Genomic DNA, 12765 nt, shown 5'->3' on the forward strand with positions numbered 1-12765 from the left:
CCCAGCCAGGCTCCGGCCTAGCTGTTTATAAGGGCCCAGCCCTGCCCCCTTCTGGTCACATGGCCGACCTGGTTACTCCCGCAACCCACAGCTGAGCTGCCCTGGTGATTGGCAGCTGCTCTAATCCTTACTCAGGAACGGGGCACCCAAGTGCCCCCATGACAGCAAGTAAACATATAAAGAGTGCACACCTCTAAGCATAGTAGTTGTCCTACTCTATTCAATGGGACTGTTCATCTCTCCTTAAAGGCACAAATGTGCTTAAATGCTGAGCTGAACATGGAGTATGTAGGCATTTGTAAGGCTCCACTGAATAGCAAGTGAGGATCTGGCCCTGGATGCTTGAGCAAGCTATTTGAGCCTGCAACAGTAAACTGGATTTCTTGTTAGGACAGGGTCTGTGTTGAGAGATTGAGCCTGGTTGCCTGCAGTTGGGTTGAAAATACCTAAAACATGGACCTGGTTCCCAACCCCTTGGAAAAGTAGTAGAAAAAAATTAAAAAGCTCTCCAAATTGCTTTGATTTCTCACTTCATTCACTCACTTCTGAGTGAAGGCTCAGATGTTCACAAGATTTTACCTAAGCCATTTTAAGCAGATGGGAATTTGAATCCAATCCTATTAATTCAGTAGGACAGTCTTTTCACTGACTTCAAGAGACTATGAATCAGGTCCTTTGGACATGATGATGTGAAATCCTAGGTCCATTGCAATCAGTATCAAACCTTCTGTCAACTTTCCTTGGGATCTGCCTCAGCAAGAATGGGAGGATCAGGCTATATTTCTTTCACAATAAAAATTAATCACACTGGAGAAAAATTAGGAGGTTCAACAGCAGTCTCAAAAAGTCTAAAGGATCCATATTTGTGCCCATTTACTGCTATATGCTTATCCAAAAGATTTGTTGTGTGCAAAATTTTGCCTGGCTTATGATGATCAAATGAGAGACATGACCATCCATTTTAAAAGTTGCTGGTTTAGCTTGTTCCTCTTTAGTGAAGCTGTTTTGGGAAAGTCCCATGCCTAATTTTATAGTGTTGAAAAAGTCCCTATTGACAGAAGAAAAACAAACAACTCATCCTTTTTTAATAGGAGGAAAGTATTCTCATAAACAAGCATGGAGAGTTAATGAATAAGATTGCTCCAACATACTACCAAATGAGTCTTCAAGAGTAAAACAGTCTCACCTGCCTTGTATTTGCGCATTAGAAAATGGCAGCCCAAATGTACCTCTACAGACTTGTAAAAAAAAAAGGAGCTAAACAGCACTGGAAAGTAAAAGGCTTTTTAATAAGACTCTGGGCAAGCGCTGTAGGAAGTTTTCAGCCTCTCATCAGCACTGATTTAAGCAGTTTCCTTATCTGATATAATTCTTTAAGGAGTTAGATGAGGCCATTAATTATATGGGCTCCTCTTCCCTGCTTCATGTTGCATCATTAAGTATGATTTCAGCTTACTCTTAAACTACCACTAGACCAAAGCATGACTGCTGGACTCTAATAAGTCATATACATAATAGAGAAACCACACACTCTTATTTCTATAAAGCTGTGTCATAAGACGCAGGCTTGAACTTGTTCTCATTACATGTCAGACCAAGGGCCAGCACGTCAGCTGAGGTAAATTGTCATAGCACCACTGAAGTTAATAGGGTTGCGCTAATTGATACTAGCTGATGATCTGGTGACATATTTGGGTACTAACAACAGTATGTTACAGAGTTAATGTATTTTGAGATACTTTAGAATTTTTGTATATAATGGGCAAACACATACATTTCAGAGAACTAGCAAAGGCAGAAGTTTATCACTATTTATTATGATCATTAACTGGATAAATGTATTTTTTTAATTAACTGCATATTGCAGACCTGGTTCCAACTTCATTTACAAGGCACCTATACCAGATTTTTTTCACAGGTGGCCATTTATTGCTTGTACCTCATTTCTTGGGTGCCCAACTTGGTACTCACTTGACATATAGAAATGCTGAGAGCTCACATTTGTAGCCTATATCACCTGGAGATATGCTATACAATGCTAAGAACTCTGAAAATTCTACGCCTGTGAAGTTTGGCACCCCAGATTACTGGAAATGTCTAACCTTAACCTATTCCTCAACTTTCCAGCTGTAAAGTGGAGATATTTGCATAAATATATCCTTACCATCACTTCACAGGATACAATGAACTGCTTCACGTTTGTGAAGTACTCAAAGACTACAAGGATCAATATCACAGAAAGAAATTAGGAACTCTGTCTTCTGAGCAAGGTTGGACCAGTGCACAGTAAATAAGGTCTCAGGCCATATAGTGAACTCTGAGGACAAAGCAGAATACTAAAATATTACCAATTAAGTGAATGTCCACCCTAGGCATTGAATGAGGCAGGGGCTCTGTGAAAACAAACGGTATGTGGTCATATAAGGACATATAATGCATATGCCTGAAGTGGAAACTGAACTAAGGTTGCATGGGAAAATTTAATTCTGGCATTTCCCAACTTTTGAATGCTTAACTTGTCCATTTGAATCATGCTTTTTTAACATCCTTTTTTTGTGTGTCACTTTTCTATGATGGTAGAGTCCCAAAAGAGCTCTATTCACATTTAGGGACCAAAAGTAGTGGGCTGGAATTGCAAATGTTCAAGTGCAACAATATGAGTCACGATGGTGGGTGCTGAATATTTTTGAAGATCTGGCTCCAACTGTGGGTGCTGAGCCTTTGCAAATCTGGCTGGTTAGAAAGTGATTCACAACTGGGGTACCCTAGTTTGTAACCAGTTACACTACAAAAGCATAATAGTGGTAAATCAATTCCTTCCATAATATATATACATATATACAAGCAAAAAATCAAGAGAGTACCAGTGAGTACCCCAACATGAACATGATCATTTCCCTCCTGACACAAACAAGTAAGGGCCTGAAATGTCTTGTGCCTAACAAATGCTGCATATCTTTATTTTCATGATTGCCCTCATCTAAAAACAATCATCTGCAAATTGTAATTTTTTCCACCTTTCATAAATATCAGCATTGGAGCAGCCCTCTCTCTCTTTCCCTCTCTCTCTTTTTCTTATTTAGGATATCAGGCAGATAAGAGTTATCAGTAAAGGTCATCCTCAATTTCTGTACAGAAATGATCTGTCTCCGGTATGTAATAAACATTTATCCATGCCTTTATTAGCTATATTGGATCTGACAGTTCTGTTAAACCATTTTCTTTCATTTTGCTAGGTCATGACGGTTAATGCTGCTAAAAAATCTCATCACTGCTTTTGATCACTGTATTGTCTTCCCAGTATTATCAGGATTTTGTAAAGGTAAGCACTGGCTGGAATGACCTATTAAAGTTACAGCCCGTTGAGTTCCTGTTTTTTTTCTCACCACAATAAAAAAGCGAAGGAGTGAAAAGCATAAATTTCACTTTCAGGGTTATATTTAGTTGGGCAGTTGACATTTAGTAGAACAGTCACTTTAAGCCCACTTTGCATTGGTTTCACTCCATCTTTTTCACATCCTTGAGCTTCTGAAATTGTGTTGGAAGCCACACTATAGAAAATGTGCCCAATTAATGGGACCAGTAGTGACGTCCTGTTTAACCCTTTACATGCTGGCAGTAGTGTGTATGCATCTGCTCAGATTTTTTTTTTTTAACTTCTTCCTGGAATTTACATAGTAGTTTCTACCATGGATCACAAGGTATTTTACTCATATTAATTAATTCTCACAAAACCTTTGAGATAGCCAGGAATTACTATAACAGGGGAAGAAACGGAGGCAAAGGCACTGATGCAGAAAGCCCTCCTTATTCAGCAAAGCATTTAAACAAGTGCTTAGCTTTAAGCATCTTATATTTTATTTACTGGCAATACTGAGCTGTAACCACTGATCCAGACTTCCTCTCAGATTAATACTGCATTGAGTTCCAGAGGTTTGTATAGTGTTGCCTCCTGAATCTTTGCATAGCATCAGTTTATCTGCCTAGGCATTTATACCAAGATAATCACTATAGTATCTGAGTGCATGAAACATTTTTAGAACCTGATATAAAGAAAGTTCCCATGGTTCAATGGCTTTTGCCATGTTTTGCTTCAAGGTCAAAGTCATGTCCCACTGAAGTCAGTTGCTAAATTGCCAGTAACTTCAGTAGTTTAGGATCAAGCCAAAGGTGGTCTGACCCTATGGGCCAACATCTTCCCTAAGCATTGTAGTCAGTGAGGTTGCCATGAGCGTAAATCAAGGGAGAATGTGGCTTCATGTCCTGTTAGTACATGTCTACATTTCAGCTTGAATAGCCTTGAGGCTGTGCTTGTGATGTACCAATGTAGCACCATCCCAATGTGATTCTGCTAAGCATTTAAATAAATAAACACTTGTGGAGTAACAAAGTATTGGTTAGGCCAGGGGTCTCATCAATAGATGGGCTAGAAAATGACCATCTCCACTAGTAACATAAGTAAAATGAATATTAATACCCCTATATCTGGATTATTTAGTTCATAATTTCAACAGAAATCTGGTACACAGAAGAAGTTATAAAAACTAGCTATTGCTCAGCTTACCCTTCCCTTATTTATAATAGCACTTAGAGGATTCAGCTTAGATTTCTTCCACTTGCACTGTACAAACACATGGTAAGAGACCATGCCAGACCTAGAAAGCTCATGGTCTAAGTTATCAAGACAAACAAAAGATTGAGAGTACAGAAATCCCTTACCTCAGATGAGCCAGCAGGGTCATACCAGATATTCAGAATGGAACCAGGTCTCTGGATCCCAGTCTGATGCCCTTTCATAAGATCACACTGCCTCTTTCTCCAGAGAGAAATAAGCTTTGTAAAAGGGTTGATCCCCCTAGTACTTTCACTGCCCACCCATGTACCCTGAGTTCCTATGGCGCCCCAGATCTTGGTGCCAAAATGGAAAGGCTTACCCCATGTTGGGGGAAGGCTGGTACTTCCACGTAGCTTCGGATCTCCTCATAATGGTACTCCCCAACCCATTTCTGATTGGTTACTTCAGTTTGCCCCAGACAATGAAGGAGATCACTTGGGCCTCACAGCTCATCTAACAGATCCAAAGGTCTCAGACCACCCACTGTCAGACAAGTTATGAAAAATATCATAAAGACAATTCAAAATACTACAACTAGCCAGCAAAAGGTCCTTGAAGGTACAGTAGCATATGTACAGTGTCTGCTTGAGTTAAACATTTCATGGCAGCAATATGTGGAAATCAGAGGCTTAAAATTTTCCTCAAAGAGGCCATAAAGGTACTCTACAAAACCACCCGCAAGGTTAGAACACAATGGGCACTAACCTGGCAGCGTTGAAGTCATAGCAGGCCAGGTCCTACTAGCCCAGTGTCTCCTAACCTTTTCCAGCCCAAGGCAAACTTACAGTAATAAAAATTTTCCATGGCACACCTGTTCAGGCATTTCCCATCCCCGTACGTATGAGCTCATTGTGGCTTACTACTATGACAAAATTCTGCGGTACAGCCATTCAGAGGTTTGTGAACTGCACATCCCCCACAGCCAACACATGCACAGTAGACAAATTTCCTTCTGTTTGTCTTGTTCTCTCCCCCCACCCCCCTCCACAGCCAACGCATATATGAGTCTTCTGTGAATATCTCATCGGCGTGGCTTATTCAGTAGCGCTAGGAGGCAGGAGAACTTTCTTCTCATTATTACAAAATTCTCACCGCACAGCAGGGAATTCGCACGGCACACCAACTTTCTCACAGCACATTGGTGTTCTGCAGCACACCGGTTGAAAGGCACTGCACTGGCCTATCATGAAGCTCTGACACTGCATTGCTTATTGTCAGAGAAAAGAAAGAACCACAATGGTTTCAGAGTAGGCCTTGGTACTTCTTGCAATAAGGACTACACAAAAGAGCCCTTTACTAGTTCTGACATCTGATTTCCAACTTCTGCTCTGGAATAGCATTGATTGAGTGCTACCCATATCAAGCAAGTTGTAAAAGAGAGTGCTGTCCTCAGAACCGACGGTGTATTCACAAAGCAGGACTCCAAGGTATTTGCCAAAATTTTCATACAAAATGCCTAATTGTGGTATTATCCAGGAATTGTCTTTCCTGGTTTCATTCCTTTGGTTTCAGTAGGGTCACACTTGAGTTAAATTCAGCCCCCTGTGTACAGAGACACAGGAAGTGCTGACCTGAATCCAGTGATCCATCCAGGTTTGTCACCAACTTTCACCACAACAAACTGCTTTACAAGGTACAATTAACTTCATAAAGGCTGGTTACGGAAAAACCTGCCCATTGGGAAAAGTCCTTCCTAATCCCAAGCAGTTAGCAACTGCTTTCTGTTTACAAGTGATTCACAAGATAAAACCAGAGATTTCAAGTCGGACTCTAAAGTGTCAAAAACCTTCTGACCTGTTGTAATCGTTCTAAATTCTTTGCAACAGAAGAATTGCTCTACTATTTTTCCATAGTCCAAAGACAAGTGAAAGCTAGGAATTGGCATTTTCTGAATGGTGCCATTAGTCTCAAAAGGCTGCCTTGAGTCTAAAAAGACTGAGAACCACTTTGGTTTATGAATAGTGGGGTATAATGAGTTTAATGGAGTTATGCAAAATTATGCCGGCTATGGGACCTGTCTGCTTTTCTGAATCCCCTGTTTAGTGTTTGCTGTCAATAACAGGCTATAGCAACTTTTTCCATGGGTGGTTATACATCTCCTTTCTCCTGTCAGGAATTCATTGCCTTTTCATTTCCACAGGTGCCTCACCCTCTCTCATTTAACCCAGGTTTGTTTTGGTACAGCTGCACTGACTTCAAAAGAAATCATTTTAATCTACACAAGTGCATCTGAGGAGAGAATCTAGCCCCAGGTCTTTCTCTCTTACAGAGTCTGGAGAAACTCCCAGAAAAAATGAGAATTTTTTTTTTCACAGTTTACCCAATAACACATACATCACAAAGGTCAGTCTTCTTTAGTTCATGTTCCTTTTGGATCTGTTTACAGTAAACTGCAGTATATATACACAAGCGGAGTCCCCTGTTTCTTGACAAAAAGAATGACACCCTGATACTGAACCGAGAGAGGGGCACACACACACATGCACATACACATACTTGTTTCTCTGCTTTGAGCACAAGAGTAAGTGAAATGCAGAGGCTTCCTCTGCTGGCTTTGGGTGATGTCTGCTTTGTGAAGGCTGAAAATCCCACAACATTCAACAAAGGAAGATCAAGGGTGCTAACCTTGATGCCTCATCTAACTTACCCCAAACATCACTCCCTTACCCACATTTGGAGAAAGCGGCCACTTCTGTGGCGCCAACTGGCTACCCAGCATAAATATCTCTCCATCATAATTCACAGCCAGGTTTCAAATGGTTCAGCTTGGACATGGAGGTTGACTCAGACATGATTATCCCTTTCACCAGCCTCTGCAAACAATAGATGCACAGGCCAATAGATGCACTCTGACCTTGATGTTTCAGACCACCAGGCTGTTAAACAAGAGGCAGGACCCCTGTGGTCATGGGAATCTCCAGCTTGGGCTTAAAACTGTAATGTGATATTTATTAGTGAACTTCACCTACACCATCCTAAAATAGTCTCAGTTGCATGAGATATACATAAGTGACTCGCCTGTGTGTATACACATCCATGAACATGGGTATATGTATAGTATATAATATACAAAGGTGTGCGTGTATATTTTCTGATTCTGTATACACACACACACCCCTAGATATATTATATACTACATATATACACACATTCATCCAAGTGTCTATATATATCTATACCTCTCTATATATCTATATACTATACACCCACACTCATACATGTATGTATATACACACACACACATACAGAGAAGATTTTTTTAATAGAAGCTGCTAGTGTATAGTCATTCAAAAAACAATCTGCTTCTATTGCTTATGTCTTATCATTCCTCCCCTGATTTAGCTAATAGTAAAAGATCTTTTGATTGATACTTCTTGTCAGATGAATGGCAAATCCTGCTCCCACTGCAGTCAATGAGAGTTTTTCCATTGATGTCAGTGGGATCAGTTTTTGGCACCGTAAATCTGGGCCATGACATTTGGCTTAATCCACTACAATCACTCTGTTTCTGGGGATTGGGATTTGAATATGCAACTGTACGCCCCTGCACTAACAGGAATTTATGTGGTCGCTGGTCTTGTCAGCTTTAGCTTCACGTATAATCTCTCTCTGCGTATCTTTTTTATCTTTTCATCAAAACTGGGTGCAAAGTGAATACAACAAAAATTAATTAAGAAGGGAGAATCTGCCAGGCCTGGACTTCTCTTGCCATACAAGGTGTGTTAATATATTGGGTCAAAAAGCTGAGGGCACCCACTTAAAATTCAGTCAATGACTTATTTGCCGAGTTTGTTTACAGTACCTTTAAAATGATACTTTCTATCACTGCCTGATATATACTGACCTGAAATTTAGCTTTGAGGGTAGATATAGGATGGAAAAAAAATCCAGACCTAGATTGTGTAACTGAGAAATAATGGTGACAATTCTGTGACAATTCAAGTATATCTAGTCTATATTATTTAGCAGATTTGTCTTTGTTATTTGTTTTGCTACCAGAACTGCTAAGGAAGAAAAACTAGAATCTCCTAATAAGTTTAATGCAACCTTGAAATAAATTATATTCAAAAGCGAGAAGCCTGGCTCAGTTTAATAGTTAAATCATTTACTCCCAGGCAAAACAAAAAATCCTGCCCTGAAGCCATTATCAGCATGATCCTCTATTTGAAGTCTTGCAGAATGTTCAAGGAACAGCCCTTGTGATTTGGCCAAAGGGAAACAATGCACTCAGTGGCTCTATACAGGCCAAGGAAAATGGAGACTCCCAGTATGAGAATATTAAATTATTATGGCTTTTGCAACAGGGGGCACAATTGTTAGTCGCCCCCTCCCACTTATGGCCAAGCTACGTTCTTCCCTGCAGTGAGCATTCATTGTCATACCTAATATTCACATGCTTTGATAATAATAAGATTGTCAAGATAATAGCAGGGAAGTTTCAGTAGAAACTCAATTTTCTAAAACCAGCTGTGCACAGCCCCAATTGCTTTTTCTAAGAAGATGCCTTCAAAAAGCAAAATTAAACCCAGCTCATGAGGAAAAAAGGAAGAAAAAAAAAGAAATTATTCCAAAAATGAAAAGGTTATGGGGGAAGAAAACGATTTCCCAGAGAAAATCATTTTCATGTAGGTTTCAACTTTTGGGTGTCTAACATGTTTTAGTCATGCAAGCAAATAATATACACACACAAATGGGGTCTTAAATCAGAGAATAATTACCTTTGTGAGCTTTATTGATTGTATTGATCTCACTGAAAGAGTTTGGGTGTCTTTCCCCCCCATCCACATTTTTGTTTAACATAACAATTGAAAAGCTCAAATGAGATGGGATGTAATGTGATTTTGGAGAATAATAGCAGTATTGTTGAAGTCTGCAAAATCTGTATTTCTTAGGGTTTTGGAGAACTTGCTCTTTTGTCCACACAAAATAATAGCTTTAAAAAAATCCTGTCTTCCTCTGTTTTTCCTCTTCCCTCCTCCTCTCTGCCCCTCCACCCAGGCTTTCAATCTAGGGCATCTTGAACTAGCAATAGTGATAAACTACTGACAGCTAACAAGAACCCGTGGGGTGAAATCCTCAGCTAATGGAAAGCAACATGCCACCACTGAGGACCATAGGACTACACCAATTTACATCAAGTAGAGAACTGCCCCTTATCTCTGTTTTTGTATATGTTCCATATGTGTCCAGAAGGACAGTCGGTCTGTCTGTCTCTCTCTTTCAGTAATCAGAACACAAGAACTGTTGATTTCACTTTGAGTCACTTGAGCACTGGAAATGAGTGTAGTTAAAAATTTGCTTCTGTGATCAATAAATAACTATGCATTTGTGAATTGTAGCAACAGAGGTTAGCAATGACCCTTGCCCTGAAAATGTTTTCCTTTTAACTTCACTAAAAAAAATGGATTTAAAACCTGTCATGACTCAAATCTGGAACAAATTCCAAGGGCCAAAGCCTAATATCATTTACATCAATTTTACTCTAACATAATGGTGTTGACGTAAATGGAACCACTCCTGAGCAATCAGAATCAAGACTCTTAGCCTCACTATAATTGAGTGAGCAAATATGCCACAAACAAAGCAAAACAATCACTCTGTCTTGCCTTGTATTTTAACTCTGGTTGGCTCAGAAGCCCCAGTCAGACAAGTGTTTAATCATTAATTTCATGCAGAGCAGCTTACAGGCTGTAATGCATGTGGCCAAATCCTGCAGTACAGTTCTAGGTCACTCATTCTGACCAAATTGCAATGAGGAACCTGAACTCTTTATGAGCTAAAGATGAGGGGACCAAATTCTATTCTGTTTCATGTGAATAAAGACATCCCCTTAGTTTCCTCTGGATTTTCAACGTAACAGAGGGCAGATTTTTCCTCACAACTGTTTGTAATCTGCTACATTTTTTAGAAATTGAATGCAGCCCCCTAACTCCCAGTGAATTGGTGGCCATTGTGTTCCTGGGACCCACCTGGGTTAACCTGTTCACTGTCCCTTGTAGGTTGAGGGGAAATCAGAAGCAGTTAGAAATGAGATAGGCAAAACCTACATAAAATATAATACAGAGAAATGGTGAGCCCAAAGCCTCCACTGCCTTGCTCCTTTAATAGATTATAAAGAAAGGTCAGAATGAACATGAAACACCCCTCAGTTCTACCCGCAGTAGCATTTTGTACTTAGCTTGTACAGGTAGGATGAAATGCACAAGGTGAAGAGCAGCAACAAAATGAGAAAAGGCCATAAAGAATTGCACAGGAACAGCTCGAACTTGTGCTGAAGCTATTTGACATATGTTTGCCCATCAGGACTAGATTCACCATGTTAGAGGAGATAAGAGGACCAGTTGCAACTTCTGTAACAGTATCTGAAGACAATGAGCAGAGGAACAGGCTCACATAAGAAATATATATAAGCGAAAGAGAAAGGGAAAGCAGTATTTGTAGGTCTTCTAATATTGTCTTCTCCATGGACGTTTGAAAAAAACCACCAGTGGCCCAAATTTCTAATCAGTTGCCCCTCCTAGTTGATCCTCATAGTGATGCCATTGAATCCTTTGACATATTAGTGAGAAGGATAGAGAGGAGAAAAGAACACACTTTCCATGCTCGTCCAAATAAATCCGGCAATTTTATAAATGGTCTTTCATAGTAATGCTAAGAGTGGAAAAAACTCACCAGCGCACAAAAACATAAATGCAACAGAAAATAGAGAATTAACTCCTTAATGGCTAAGATGCAGCAAACCAGCAAACGGAGGCAGTAGGGGCCAGAGTCATCATTGTGTTACTTCTCAGGCTTTATGTTTGTGCAACTCTATTGATTTTAGTAGAGTTCCACTGAAGCAAAAGGAAGTAGAGGGTCAGGTCTACTGTGTTCACCAGAGCATCTTAAAGCAATAGATCCCTTTAAAATTAAAGGGATGTGTTCAACTAGCAGAGCTTCTGCATAGGCTGATTCCCATGTAGGTGAGAAAGCACTTATCACATTTTCATTATCTTGTAGGAAGAGATTAGGAGCATCTTGAGAGTCAGCAAGGGTCAGCAGCTTTCCCTTACATGTAGAGGTGAGGACCACACAGGTTTAACCCAACAAGATTTGTGAGCTACATTCTCTGTTGAACTGATTGTAGCTATGACAGTTTACACCACTGAGAACTGGGCTGTGGCTACAGATATAAATCTGGATATACACATTCTGTCTCTTTTCGGGTATGTGCATTCTTATTTCAGTTTTGAATCCTTGATGTCTATGAAGCATTAAAAGCAAAAGGCATTGTCCACTGTAGAAGGAAGTAGGAGATCTCTTGATGGAGAATTAAGAGGTATGTAAAGCAATATAAAATTCTGCCAGTGAGGGGGAAAAATATACTTGTAGCCATACAGAATCCCTTATACAGTATATAGAAGATGGGGATTTTACTGGATTTTTTTTTCCCCTCCAGCATCATTGAGTACATATATTGCTGGGTGCAGTGCAGTTTGAAAGGGCAGCATTATAACTCTCTCTCCCATACACAAGTTTATCCTAAAGCTAGCTGAGTTGTTCCTCAGAGAGGGGCAGTATGGGACAGAGAAGAGAAAAAAAACCCTTTCTTTACACTTGTGCTGCTCTGAATGTGGACCATCTGTGCCCCCAGCTGGAGTGCTGGAGATGGTCTGGCACTTGAACCACACCATATTTACAGATCTAAACACAAATGGCTACTGCCTGATTGTTTCATGATTCATTAGTCAGACAAGCTCTCCTCTCCCGCCAGCACAGCTGTTACAGAGTAAACCTTTGTCACTTAATAGGCCTGATTATTACTTTCCATCAAAGGTATTGATCTGTGTCATCTCTACTTAAGGGAAAGGGGGAGAAGGGAAAGGGGGACCAAAATGTGTCAGGAAAACAAGAAAGAGAGGGGAAAAAAACAATGACATTTGTCGTGACTAGTAGCACCGGTCAATACTCTTAATCTCTCCTGGATGTACTGTATTCATGTATTCATTTACCAGAGTGACTGGGTTACTCATGGAGATGAAACGTCTCACATGATGTGGCATTCCTTGCACCACACCAGACTGCTGCAGTCACACAATATGGCCATGCATATAATTGGTTGGTGAAATACACAATGTGAATTAACAAATAGTATTTTAAAAAATAGAAAT

The sequence above is a fragment of the Gavialis gangeticus genome, unplaced genomic scaffold (genome assembly GCF_001723915.1).
Source record: "Gavialis gangeticus isolate Ggan-Ray unplaced genomic scaffold, GavGan_comp1, whole genome shotgun sequence".
NCBI lineage: Eukaryota > Metazoa > Chordata > Crocodylia > Gavialidae > Gavialis > Gavialis gangeticus.